The 12,739-nt window shown below is 28.7% G+C and overlaps 1 protein-coding gene across 1 annotated transcript in view; it reads right to left on the bottom strand.

The window, feature by feature from the left end:
- Positions 1-12,739, bottom strand: part of LOC136975904 (plexin-B-like) — a 302,414-nt gene that overhangs the window by 232,366 nt on the left and 57,309 nt on the right. The window contains exon 2 of the mRNA XM_067271069.1: positions 2,514-2,598. The gene's annotated coding sequence lies outside the window, so the exon portion shown is untranslated. The remainder of the gene's footprint in view (positions 1-2,513; positions 2,599-12,739) is intronic.

Here is a 12,739-nt window from a genome sequence, read left to right as displayed (position 1 = left end):
CAGTAAATAAAAAAAATCTGTGCAGATTTTCATTGTGTTTTTACGTATTTTTTATGAGATTTTTTTACTATTTTCATGGAAATACACTTTCATGTATTTATTGTCGAATTATTATTATTTTTTATCTCCAGGCTACTTAAGATCTTTGATAATTGTTTAACTAAATTTTATATGGTTAAATATACGGTTTTTCTCCTCTAAAATAAAATTTAATTTGTTTTATAAACATTTTTTTTTAACAGAATTAATTTAACAGTTTGTTAACGGTAAAACAATTATGTAAAGCACTATTAATATCTTATTGCATTATATTTATAAAAAAAAGTTTATATCTGAAATTTACGTTTTTTGAAATCATTTTTTATTTTACTAGAGAAAAAAACAGGAGTTAAAAAAATAAGATCTGACGGTTCGATTTTTCATTCAACTTTATAAGAAACTTAATTTCCTGAAAGTTGCAAGATTTCGAATAAAGAAAATTTGAAAGGTTTGGTGTTAGATAAGATAAGTTGACGTTAAGATGTTATTAATGCGAATGACATTTCCTTTCTGGAAATTACATTTATTACATCTAATTGCTTGACTCGTTAGCAACGATAGAAATCTGAATTTAAACAGAAAAAAAGCCTGACAATGTATATATTGATATATATATATATATACTGTCAAATTTTATATATATATACACTGCATGTATATATATTTAATAGCGTAAAAAAATAGCGAGAAAAATAAAGCCGACTCTATCAAGGTGTAATTTAGACTTGTTTTCATCAGAGCCGAAGATGATAAACATTTCTTACATTAGGAATGGAGTTGAAGCTTAGCGAATGTGATAAAAACCAGAATAACCTTCGGCAAGTTAGACGAGAAAAGAGGTTCGACCCGTCATAATTCTAAAGCACTTTCCCAACATTAGCGGTGTCATTTCCGTGTTTTAGGCATCAGGGGAAATTACCGAAGTCTTTTCTACAATACTTCAAGTTGTGAGAGATGTCGAAAGCTTTCTTCTACCGAATAAACATCAAGTTTTAATATAAATTTCTCTCGGATTCTTTACTTTAAATGCATTTCCATTTTCTCGAAAGTTTTAAAGGACCAAGTAATGATTTTAAATATAAAAAGAAAGATCAACGTGGTATTAATGCACACTATACTGCTTTCCATAGTTAGTACATTGATACTATATGGCACATGAATATTACATAACATTCGGTACTTTGAGTATTATAACGCACTTAGCATATAGAATTACAGTTCATTCATCGCATAGTTATTATGAAACACAAGACAATATATTCTGCTGTGTCCTAGATACGGCTCGACAAAGATGCTAGGATGCACAAGGACATTAGGAATTATAGTAACTACAGCATAGATCGTATACAGACAGAACAGTGCAATTATACAATAATAACATCGAGGATAATGAAGTAAATAAAATTAGTTTCTATGAGTGTGTGCGGTTCTCTAAAATGTACACAATATTCTATTAACTAAAGAATATACTAATGGCTGATTGATTAAAAGTACAATTGCCTTAACGGCAATTAGCCAAGGAAATAGAGAAAGACAATAGTAAATGTATCTTTATCTGATTCTACTTCCAACCAATTGTCAATACGACAATTGTAATTGCAAGCAATCTTCATTGAGATTTTTTCACCTGATAGTTTGCAAACATTACAAAAGACGATTTATGTATATAGAAATTATCACAACCTTAATTATGTCTCCTCTAATATCTTAAATTTATTATATTTATTTACGGTTCACGTAACATAACATAGATAACAAATCGATAGAGCATTCAGCATACGTACAGAACAACGTGTAAAACATAACATAAATAGCACACAAAACTACTTGTATTCTGTAATCTTACAGTTCATCTCTTCAATTAAAGCATCAATGTATTAGAGAATAAACTATAGAGAACATAGTTGCTAGACAGAACTGCATTTTATTTTTATCTCAATTATCACATATTTTTTTCACCCTGTTCACTTTATTTATCACAAAGACGGGAGAATCAACTTAGTTACAGAAGGTATCAAGTGTATACAAAGATAGAAAGGCGACCATTCTATGTTTAAACCAAAGAAAAACTGCAACTAAGTAATTCTATCTCTTAAGATGTAACCAACCGTCTTTAAACCATTTAGACTTCAGTATGATCTTGTTTAAATGGAAGTTCTAATGTAAAAATAAATGCAAAGTAGCGTTTTCGCTTTTTATTTTCAAGTAATGGAATCAACCATGCGAAAATAAGGTGAAAAACTATTGTCGAAAAATATGATTACCGTATATATTTTCGAAACTGAGCAACAAAATCTAAAGTATTCGTATTAAAAACTACACGACTTCTTTTTAAAATTTTGATAAGAGTATTTTAATTATTGAGATGTAATTAACTAATGTCGTATAACTTTTATTATATATACATACATATATATAAATACACGAAAAAGAATCATTAAGGAAAAAATCGATCATACTGAAAGAACACTTACCTGCCGTAAAATTCGGCCACGAGGGATATGAGGCTTTCTTGATTACATCACTAACATCATTATTCAGTCATATTTAATATATAATCTGTAATAAAAAATTAAAAAAATCATATATAGTTATCATATAAATCTATATAAGATCAAACTATTGAATCAAATTATATAATATTTTTGGTAAATTTTAATAATCATTAAATCACACGAAATTAAAATGAAAATTCGGAAGTAAAATATACATTTTATTTGCATTTTTAAATAAAATGAGATTTAAATTTAAAAAAAAAACCTACACTAATAAGCCGTTTAAGTAATGATAGTATTTAAATAATTCAGTGCAGCATTAATTTAGTAAAAAACTGAATTTTCTCTAGAAAATTTATTTTATTTTTTTATATATTTTCTGCTTTATTTTTTTTAATCATAAATAATAGACTTATTTATCATCAATTCAAAATTATTTTGTTCTTTAAAAAGTTTGTATCAAGCCTTAAACGATTCAATTAACGAGAGAATTATTACTCTCTCCTGTTCATCCTATTAAAATTTAAATAGAAATTTTTATTAAAAAAAATTATTATTATTATTTTTTTCTTCAAATGATTGAATATTGTTTAGTTAAAATAAAAATATCTTGTAATATTTATAATAGTTACAAATTTTATTTAATAAAATTGGATTGTATGGATTGATACAAAGGTCTTTTTTAAATGGGAAAAATTAATAGAACTATTAGGTTTTTTAAAAAGAATTTAAGTTGATTTTTCTGTTATAAAAATGCATTAATGGGTAGAAAATTTATTTCCAGGACACTCTTTGTAGAAAGTAATCAAATAAAATTATTAAGTTATAATAAATATAAAATTTAAAGGAAATATTGATAAAAATTTCAGCTTTTTTTTCCTTAATTTTCCGCATTCAATCTCGAAAATACGTTGAAAAATAATTTGAATAAACCAATAAAAATGTATAGAAAATATAATAATTTTAAATTACTGTAAAGACTAGAAATAATATTTTCCTCATAAAGATGTATGAAGAGAATGGGAATGTAAAAAAAAAAAGAAAAAGAAAACAATTTCTGGAAAAATTTATCGAGAGAAAAAATCAACAGCTTGCAAGAATGTCTGAAAATGTTTTTCTGAAGAATCTTAACATTCTAAAAATGTTAAGTCGAAAAAGTTTTTGCCAGATAAAATAATTTGTTAAATTAAAAATAAAAAAATAAGAAAAAATGGTTTATAATTTCGGCAAAATTTTTATGGAGAAAAGTGAATTAAATTTTTACATGTACAAGTTAAAATAAAATCGTGATGAGAATAAAATATCAAACGTGACATTTAATTTTGTTTCTCTATAGTTCGTTGATCTTAACATTTTATATTCTCGTTCATTTAATATTCTTTAGAATAATAGCCCTAAATTGTTCTGTAAAACTTAAATTAAATAATATCGATTTTTTCATTCTCCCTCCCGTCCAAACAACAGCGTGCAAAGACAAAATTATTACGTCGGCATTGCAAAAATATAATGATTAATTTGGCATTAGAATTCAAGGCATTCTCCATCGCAAATCATCACAATGGCAGATAGATGAAGACTTCATTCCGCATCTAACCAATTGTTCGGCCATCCAATTTCACCTCAAATACTCGTGACGGTGTAGAAACATGTGTCTACGACGACACGCTACATATCAAGTTGAAGTTAGTCTACCTTCATAGCAAACAGTATGACATATGAAGGTGTCACGTTTTGCATTCTAATCAAGCAGCACTATCGACAATTTATTACCTTCCGCTCGCTACTTGCAAACAATAGTTGCCACACTGATTGCTTTCTAAGTCGTGACTCGATCGAATATCAAATTTGCGACATTCTGTTTATCCCACACATTTCTTTCTCACATCACTAAAATATTTTGCACGAACTATTATCGATTACGCGTTTCCACGAAACTATTTTTCTTTCTTCAACCTAATAATCTATAGGAAGTGGCTTGTAGAAAGATTAATTTCATTTTTTAAATAACATAGAGAGCTTCGACTTAATGTTTAACTTAATTATCACAAAATGCTTCGGCGTGTTTAACCCGAAATCATTCATTTTAAGTCAGAAAATTTACAGCATAAATCGATTTTGCCGGCTTGTTCCCATGTAAATAGAAAGTTAAAGTTGACCTTCTATTCATCCATTTTGTACTAAACAAACTATAAAACTATCTACTTCGCATCTTCAATTGATCTTTCAACAGGCGCCCGCCCATCCAAACAATTCACTCTCCTGCATTCGTTTGAAATGGGAGCTAAACACGACCTGTTTAGTTGATGACTCTTCTGATGGAAAAACGCGTAGCCTCGTACTTAATTTAACTTAATTAATTTCGTCGTGTAAAACACAATTTTCTTTCCCGTTTTAAAATTATTTCGGTTACCACGGAAACAGGCATCATATAGACGTTTTATTTTTGGATAGTAACAGCCGTCTAATACAATTGGGTGAAGCGGCATTAAGTCTCAAACAGTCAGACATACGGAAAACCGATGATGCTAAATTATACAGGTTATATTTTATTTAATATGTATGACTTTCGTGCGTATAAAAATTTACTATTTTGACTCATTAAAAAAACCTATAAATGATTAAACAACCGTTTAATATCAAACATTACGCTCTGTCAAAATTGATTAAACAACATAGGTGTAATCTATTATACGCTAATTTATTCGCAGTAAAATAAAGAAATTTGTTAAAATTTCCAACGAAAATTGTTTAATGATGTAAATAATCTAGCCACAACGTTCTAAGATGTAGTAGCGGTTGGTTTCGATTATCGCGCTTCGATTTAATCAGAAATTTAGTTTGCCCCAAGTTCCCTGTTGATTAGGAGGTACACGTCGGTAGCTTTCAAAGAGAGCAATGTTGTGTTTGTGGCGGACCCTAAAATGAGGGGGAGAACGGCCTATTCATGAGGGCCTTCAGAAAAGCTGCAATGTTATCAATCACGGTTGACAGGAAGCGTTGCTCACCAAGTATTCATCTCCCTTTCCTCCAAAAATCCTGAAATTCTTCCCAAATTTAGAAACCTCACCGAACAGTAAATGGTTCAACGAATTAGCATCGCACTAAACAGCTTTTAATAATTATTAAAATATTCAGACAATCGGGTCAAAGATATATAAGCGATTATAAAACATACGTTCTCAAAAACTCCTCGTACACGAACATATAATACATATATATATTTTTATACGTAACATAACATAAAACGGTTTATCGATGCTTCGATAATACTTTCGTAGAAATTCGAGCAGCATCGACTTTTACTGCTTTTCCACCATTTCCGTTCTCCTCCATGTTTATGATGGCGCATCCCAATCGAAGTTAAAGCAACCAAGCACCAGACTGGTACACTATACTATTTGTAAGCGGTCATTTCATTCTGTTATGTTACAAAATATCGACGATTTCTAAGTAGATTTTTACGGAGCGGATAATGCTTTATATACCATCTAAACATCTACGTGTTCGACAATTACGAAACGTTATTGAACAATGATGTTTACAACCCCGTACTATTATTATTTGCACCATCATCTAAACCGAAAAACTTTCTCCTACATACCATATATATTTATTATTATTATTGCTTTATTGCGCTATATTCAATAAAAAAAATTGTAATGTCGCTAAAGATACACTTTTTTTTTATTGAATAAAATCTGTTGAAACATTCTTTTTTTTAAATAGAATTATGACAACCGAGACAGAAAAATGCACGACAAATGAATGATGTTCTATAATATATTTAATTGATTTGCATGGAAAAATATATAAATTATGCGTATAAATGTATGCTAATAATTAAATTTTTAACTTGAAAAATTTCGGTGCTGGTTAAAATTTTAAATTACTGAGGGTAATAAGTAATGAATAATTAAGGCGCTTCTTATAACTACTAGGAATTTTAAATTTCGAGGAGAGACGTGAATGATGGATTAATATAATATATAAAGCGAACTAAAAAGAAGAGGTTGATTTAATTTATTATTTTTTTATTTAATATGAGTAAATTATATTTTAATTTTTCATAAATAATTTATGAAATATTTAACAGACTACTTAATTTAGTTACAATTTTTTTTTAATATATAATTATAAAAATAAATAATCATTGAGTAGTAATATTATAAAATTCTTATAAAAATCAATATTATCATTGAAAAATTTGTTAATCTGTCTGTTAACAACATTCCCTTCGTCGTTTCTTAATTTACTATTTAATAAACAATATATTTTCGCTTAAAACTCTATCCGTTTATAATAAATTCCTGTCAAGTTAATGTAAATAATATATATCCAAAATCGTGTATAATCATGTATAGTGTGTAACATGCATTATACGTGTAAGAAATTCATGTTTAAAATTCTCTTTGTTAGTAATAGAGATTAAATTTTAATTAAAGACTTGTTTAATTTTCTAAAAAGTTTTTTCTTACTTAAAATTGAATTTTTTCAAAAAAAAAATAATAATAATAACTTCATTAGGGAATCAACAAGGGATATAACAACGCTTAAATCTTTTGCTTATAAACACTAAAACATTTATTAATTGAATATAACAATTTATGAAAAATTGTATTAAATTGTATATACGCATTTTTCTTTTCCAGTATTTAACATTTTATGAGTCGAGACAAGTCGAATTAAAAGAATAAATTTATGTTCTCCCCTTCAAAACTGCATCTGTTTTAATTTTAACGAAGAAAATAAGGAAAAAAAATTGATTCGATTAAGTAGTTACTTTACGTCATTTTATATTATTATTAAAGAATAAACTGATTTTATCGTCTTTGGTTTGCGTCAATTTAATATTATCAAGGCATGAAAAATCCGGGATACAGATTATTTATTTATTTAGTTTTTAACTCAGCCGTTTTAATAAGAAGAAAATTAACCAATTCCATTAAATAATAAATGGTGCAAATGAATCCATTTGCATTATTGATTTCATATATTAGTTATTTGTTAAGTTTTATCAATATTAAATAAGTCAAAACAGCTATGCAATTATAGCAATTATGTTTCTGTTGTTTTAATAGATGGTAATTTCAGCTATTACAGTAAAAGATAAGGTGGCCCTCATCTATCAAACAATTTTATAGTGAGCTAGATAATTTGCGATTCAGATCAGATAGGTGACGGAATATTTATTGTAAGTTAAATTTTACGTGCAAACGAAGAAAATGATAGCTGAATGTGTGAAACGGCATCTGCAATTTTACTGGATTAGCGAAGAGCTTAAATGCAGATTAACCTCATCAGTTTGGAAAAGTACGAAAATGTTAGAGATGCACATCATTCAAGAAGATGTAAACCTGTGTTATAAATATTTAAATGAGGAAAAATTTATCAAAACTATTTAAATGGGTAAATTATGTGTTAAAAGATGGATATGTTTTATAAATTATATGAGAGAAATGACGATTGATGCGGTTAAGAAAAATCAAATTCTGTCTTCGGTTATGCTAAGAATTTTAAATGAAAGTCGTTAAAAATTATGTTATAGCTTACTAAAAACGTTTTTTAGTATTATCCTCTCTTGCACGACTTTATTTTAATTTTAAATTATAACAGGAAAAACGATAACATCTAGAATAAGGAATGGATAGGGGAAAGATACATTTTAGAATAGATAAAGGTATATTTTTATTGACATATGTTTCTAAAGTACTATTTCCGGAACGGAAATAAGATGAGGACATGGCAATTGATTCATCCTTCAGACGCCAACACGTAATTTTTTTCCATTCCGGTATTTTCGAAACATAAAGTGATCGAAACAAAAGATTTGAAATGGTTCGGGTTTGTTTGTGGGAAACTTTTCTTTCTTTAAACTTTACGGGAGAAAATCTGTTTAAACAAATCAATATTCCGAATGTGCAGGGGTTGAAAGCCCTCGATACGGAGCTTTCCGTTTGCCATAAGGATGGATAGACAGACAACGTGCTTGCAATCCTGGACGTTAGCGTTGCAACACTAAATCCTTGGTATTCACTTGTGCCCAGTGCACCTGGGTACCAGACCTATGCCAGTAGAAGCAAAGCCAATGCCACCCGTAACAAAAACATCTGCCCAGTTCTAATCAAGAAGAAGAAAAAAAAAACGAAAACAGTTCCTTCGTTCATGTAATGGATTAAGGTGAAATGAAGGACCAGATAGAACCAGAAGGCTATCTTTTCACTGTTGTTTCGCATTTTCCCAAGAATTTTTTTCTTTTCTTTAACGCTCTTTGTTCTTCTGTCCCTTTTCTTGACTCCCCAGTTTGATTACAACTTCTAGAGTGTAACTAAGAGAATAAAAACAAGCTGGGAATAGATCGATAAGCTTAACGTTTCCCCTGATTTCCTGACTAACACCACAGGGGAAAGCTTTGCTTTTATTTTTTCTATCTTTTTTTTTAACTTTAACTTATATTGATGCTTGTTTTGATCCGAAGTGAAATGAAATCTATGCGAAAAATTTCGTCGAGCATCTGCGAAACCTACAGATGTCTGTTGATGAATTCTTAAATAAACTCCAAAGAAACTTCTTTTTTTCTTTTAAATTTCATTTCTTTCTTAGAGATAAAACGTCAGTTTTACTTTAATAGTGTCTGTCTGTTATTTGATGGAGAAAAAAACAGTTTAAATGGTACAAAGGCTATTTAACTATGACGACAGTACATCACAGTCTATTTAAACTTTTATAAATCTTTGTTCCGTTTTGCACATTCGGAATTACTGTTTTTTACAACCTCTTCCTTCACAAAAAAATAATAAAATTAGAGAAAAAATTCAAAAAAATTAATTACAAAAAACGAGATTTAATTTCAACTTAGTAAAATCTATCATTAATTCTTATGAAGCTCGAAGATAATATTTAAACGACTTTTTAAAAAAAAATTATTTAATCTCTTTCAGGATACATAATTAAAGACAGATATTGCTAGAGGGACTATAAATTAATTATATTTATCGCATTTTTTTACAATGACTTTTCTTAATTTTTTCGACTGTTAAACGGTGTAATACATTAATAAATAAATAGATAATTATAGAAGAGAAAGTTTAAATTTTTTGAAAAAGAAAACTATTTGCGGTACTCCAAACTGCTGAATTTTAATTAAAAAAAATAAGAAGAGGCTTTTGTAAGTAAGATATCATTATTTACAATGCACAGATACTATATAAGTAGTGATATGTGGTTAAAATAGAAAAATAACATCAGGATCAGTTTATGTGAGAGCTATCATCCATTAGATTGGACTACATATGTTTTTGGTCTTAGTTGCATTGCATCTGGTCACGCCAGGAGTGTACAGCGGTTATTTTATTACTATCTTATTTCCATTAGCTCACTTCATCCTTTTCAGTTATTACAATTTGCCTTCTTTACGTTTAAATCACTCGTAAACAATTTTATTGCATTAACGTTAGATGCTACTCGACAACAAATGCCACTCGCTAACTATTTTTTCGATCGTATGTCTCCTCTTCCTTTCTGATGTTAGACACTATTACTATTCCCTGTTATCGTTTCCGGAAAATCCTTTCGTTCTTCAAAATAAATGCGGTGGAAACAGATAGGATTTCTAAAGTTTTATACACAGAAGCAGACGATGATAGATTTTTAAAATGGTTTTATCCTTTATCTATTGTGTGTATCTTCCTGTAATGGGATATTATCACGGTCGACTTAGCGATAAAAATCATGAAAATGTTTTAGACAACATTATTAGAAATTAATTTAAATCGAATAAAATTCCAGAAAAGAAATTTGGGAATTGACAACAAATTCTTTATTATTATTATTTTAAAAATTATTCATTAATTAAATTAATATAAATGTATTTTATACTATAAAAATTAATTTTTATATTTTATTTACTTTTTCTTTGAAAGATACAAAATCAATATTTAATTATAAAATTTTATATTGATCCAAATATAACGTATAAGAGGAATACATCGGAACTAATAAAAATTTTGAAAATCCAATAATTTAAACACGGAATTTGCCCATAAAATTTTGAAAGTTCAATCTTCAGTAATTTTCAAGGGGAAAAAGTTTCACAATCGTCAATACACGGAATGTAGAAATTGGATTTTTTCATCGATGTAGGTATTGACACATCTGAAAGTTACTTTCGAGATTCCAGAGCAAATAACTTTTCTAACTTTCCGATGCTTTTACTCTCGAGTCAACAAAATTGGTGTCTACTGCGAGGGTTACAAAACAACGCTTTCTGTTGCTTTTCAAAGTCAACAAATGTCACATCGGATACAGCCCAGTTTTCTATTTATTTCTCTTGATAATGAATTTAGCAAGAACTTAAACTGTTATCCAATGAGTCGACAATTATTATATCCGGATTTGGGACAAATATATATATTTTTTATAAAGTAAACTTTTATTTCGGTAGTCTTTGATCACTTAAAAGCTTTTCTTGCGGGGGAAGAAATAAAAAAGCAAAAATCCATATAAAGAAAAAAACATTTTCCAACTAGGCACTACATCTTTCTTAAAAATGAAGTAAGAATTTATGCTTTAAAACATGTTATTCTTTGTAATATTATAAGTATAATTAAACATTAAAATTATTCTGAAAAGAGGACATATTATACATACTAAGACACCAATTTTTAATGTTAATTCTTTCTATAAAATTATAATTCTAGAGAGACTTTTATAAATTTAAAGTCAAGAAAATCGTTCGTGAGAAAAAAATTAAAAAATAAAAGAATAAATAAAAAGTTCAAAGAGAACTTTCAAGTAGTTTTTTATTATAATTTCCTTTCATCTTTTGAAAGTGTTTCACATTGACGACGGTATAGATATTCCTATATATATTAATTTGAAACTGCCTCAAAGAAATATAAGATAGCTTAAGTAATTTTGTGATGAGTGAAAAGCATTTTTCGAAAATAATGATAAGATATTGTGCATTATCAGAACTTATCAAGCATGAAATTACATAGCCTCAGGAATGAGCTATTGAAAACTGCTTGTTCATCAACTTATCAAGTAAAAGTCGATCAGAAAGCAAAGCCGTGAATAAGATAGCTCCTATTATTATAACACACCTTTACATTACGGTAAATTAAATTCCAGTTAAAATTTCTATTTATACTACATATGTTTATTACATAATAATTGCTACATTAATACATTGTATAGATCGACTTCAATACCTCGATAAAACCATTGAAAAATATTCGTTCACGACGAATAAAGCTTCCTAAATTCGTGTGGAAAGTTTAATTGTGATCAAATTTAAATATTCCGGCTTTAGCGACTTAATTGAACAACATTTGTCTATTACTTTCCTGGAGATAATTAACTCTTCAATCGAAATCTAGATGGTCAATGACACAATTACCGACAACAAACGAAGGAGTGCGAGTTATGTTAGTGGTTAGGACAATTCCAACCGTGCTAAAAGGAAAGGAGATAGAGAAGAAGAAGAATCTATTGGCCCAACGGCTACCACGCATCTACACCTAATAACTGTTATTAGGAACGTTAGGAGCAAGAATACAATTTGGTTCTTCTGTGTCCTGTATTTCAATCACAGTCCTACGCCCCACATATACTCTGTATCATATGTCATTACAATAATTGTTCTTCTGCTTCAGCTATTTCTCATCTCCTTATTCATTCTGGAATTCGTTCGTGATCCGACGTGGGCGCCACGAAGATGCTCGCATCGACCCCGTACGGAGGTGTATTAATTTATTTTAAAGATAGTTTATCGATAAGGCTTGTAAAAAGCAAATGATTCGGAACTTTTTTTAACTCAAAAGAAGTGAATTACTAGCAAAAAAACAGAAGATATGAATACATCCCGTCATATTGAATTGTTAGTCTATATGGCACAGACCCCGAAGCTAGAAAATGCACCAAACAGCCTTGTCGTATAACAATATGACAAAACTAACGACCTGCAACGTTGAGAAAAGCGATGGACAATGTTTCGTCTTGAAAGCTTATTTATGGAAAAAAAGAAGAAAATATGTGCTTTTGACTTCAGGCGAATGAACCGTAATGACGTATAGAAGATACATAATATATTTAATAATAAAAACTGTTTGTTTTTTGTAGAGAAGGAAACATCACGATTAAATTTCAGTTTCCATCCATTATCATACTTCTCGACTTTCTTTTTACTCTATGGAAGATAGCTTATA

Source organism: Centruroides vittatus, unplaced genomic scaffold (genome assembly GCF_030686945.1).
Source record: "Centruroides vittatus isolate TY-2023 unplaced genomic scaffold, ASM3068694v2 contig_391, whole genome shotgun sequence".
NCBI classification, from domain to species: Eukaryota; Metazoa; Arthropoda; class Arachnida; order Scorpiones; family Buthidae; genus Centruroides; species Centruroides vittatus.
This window is presented reverse-complemented; position numbering and strand designations above follow the sequence as displayed.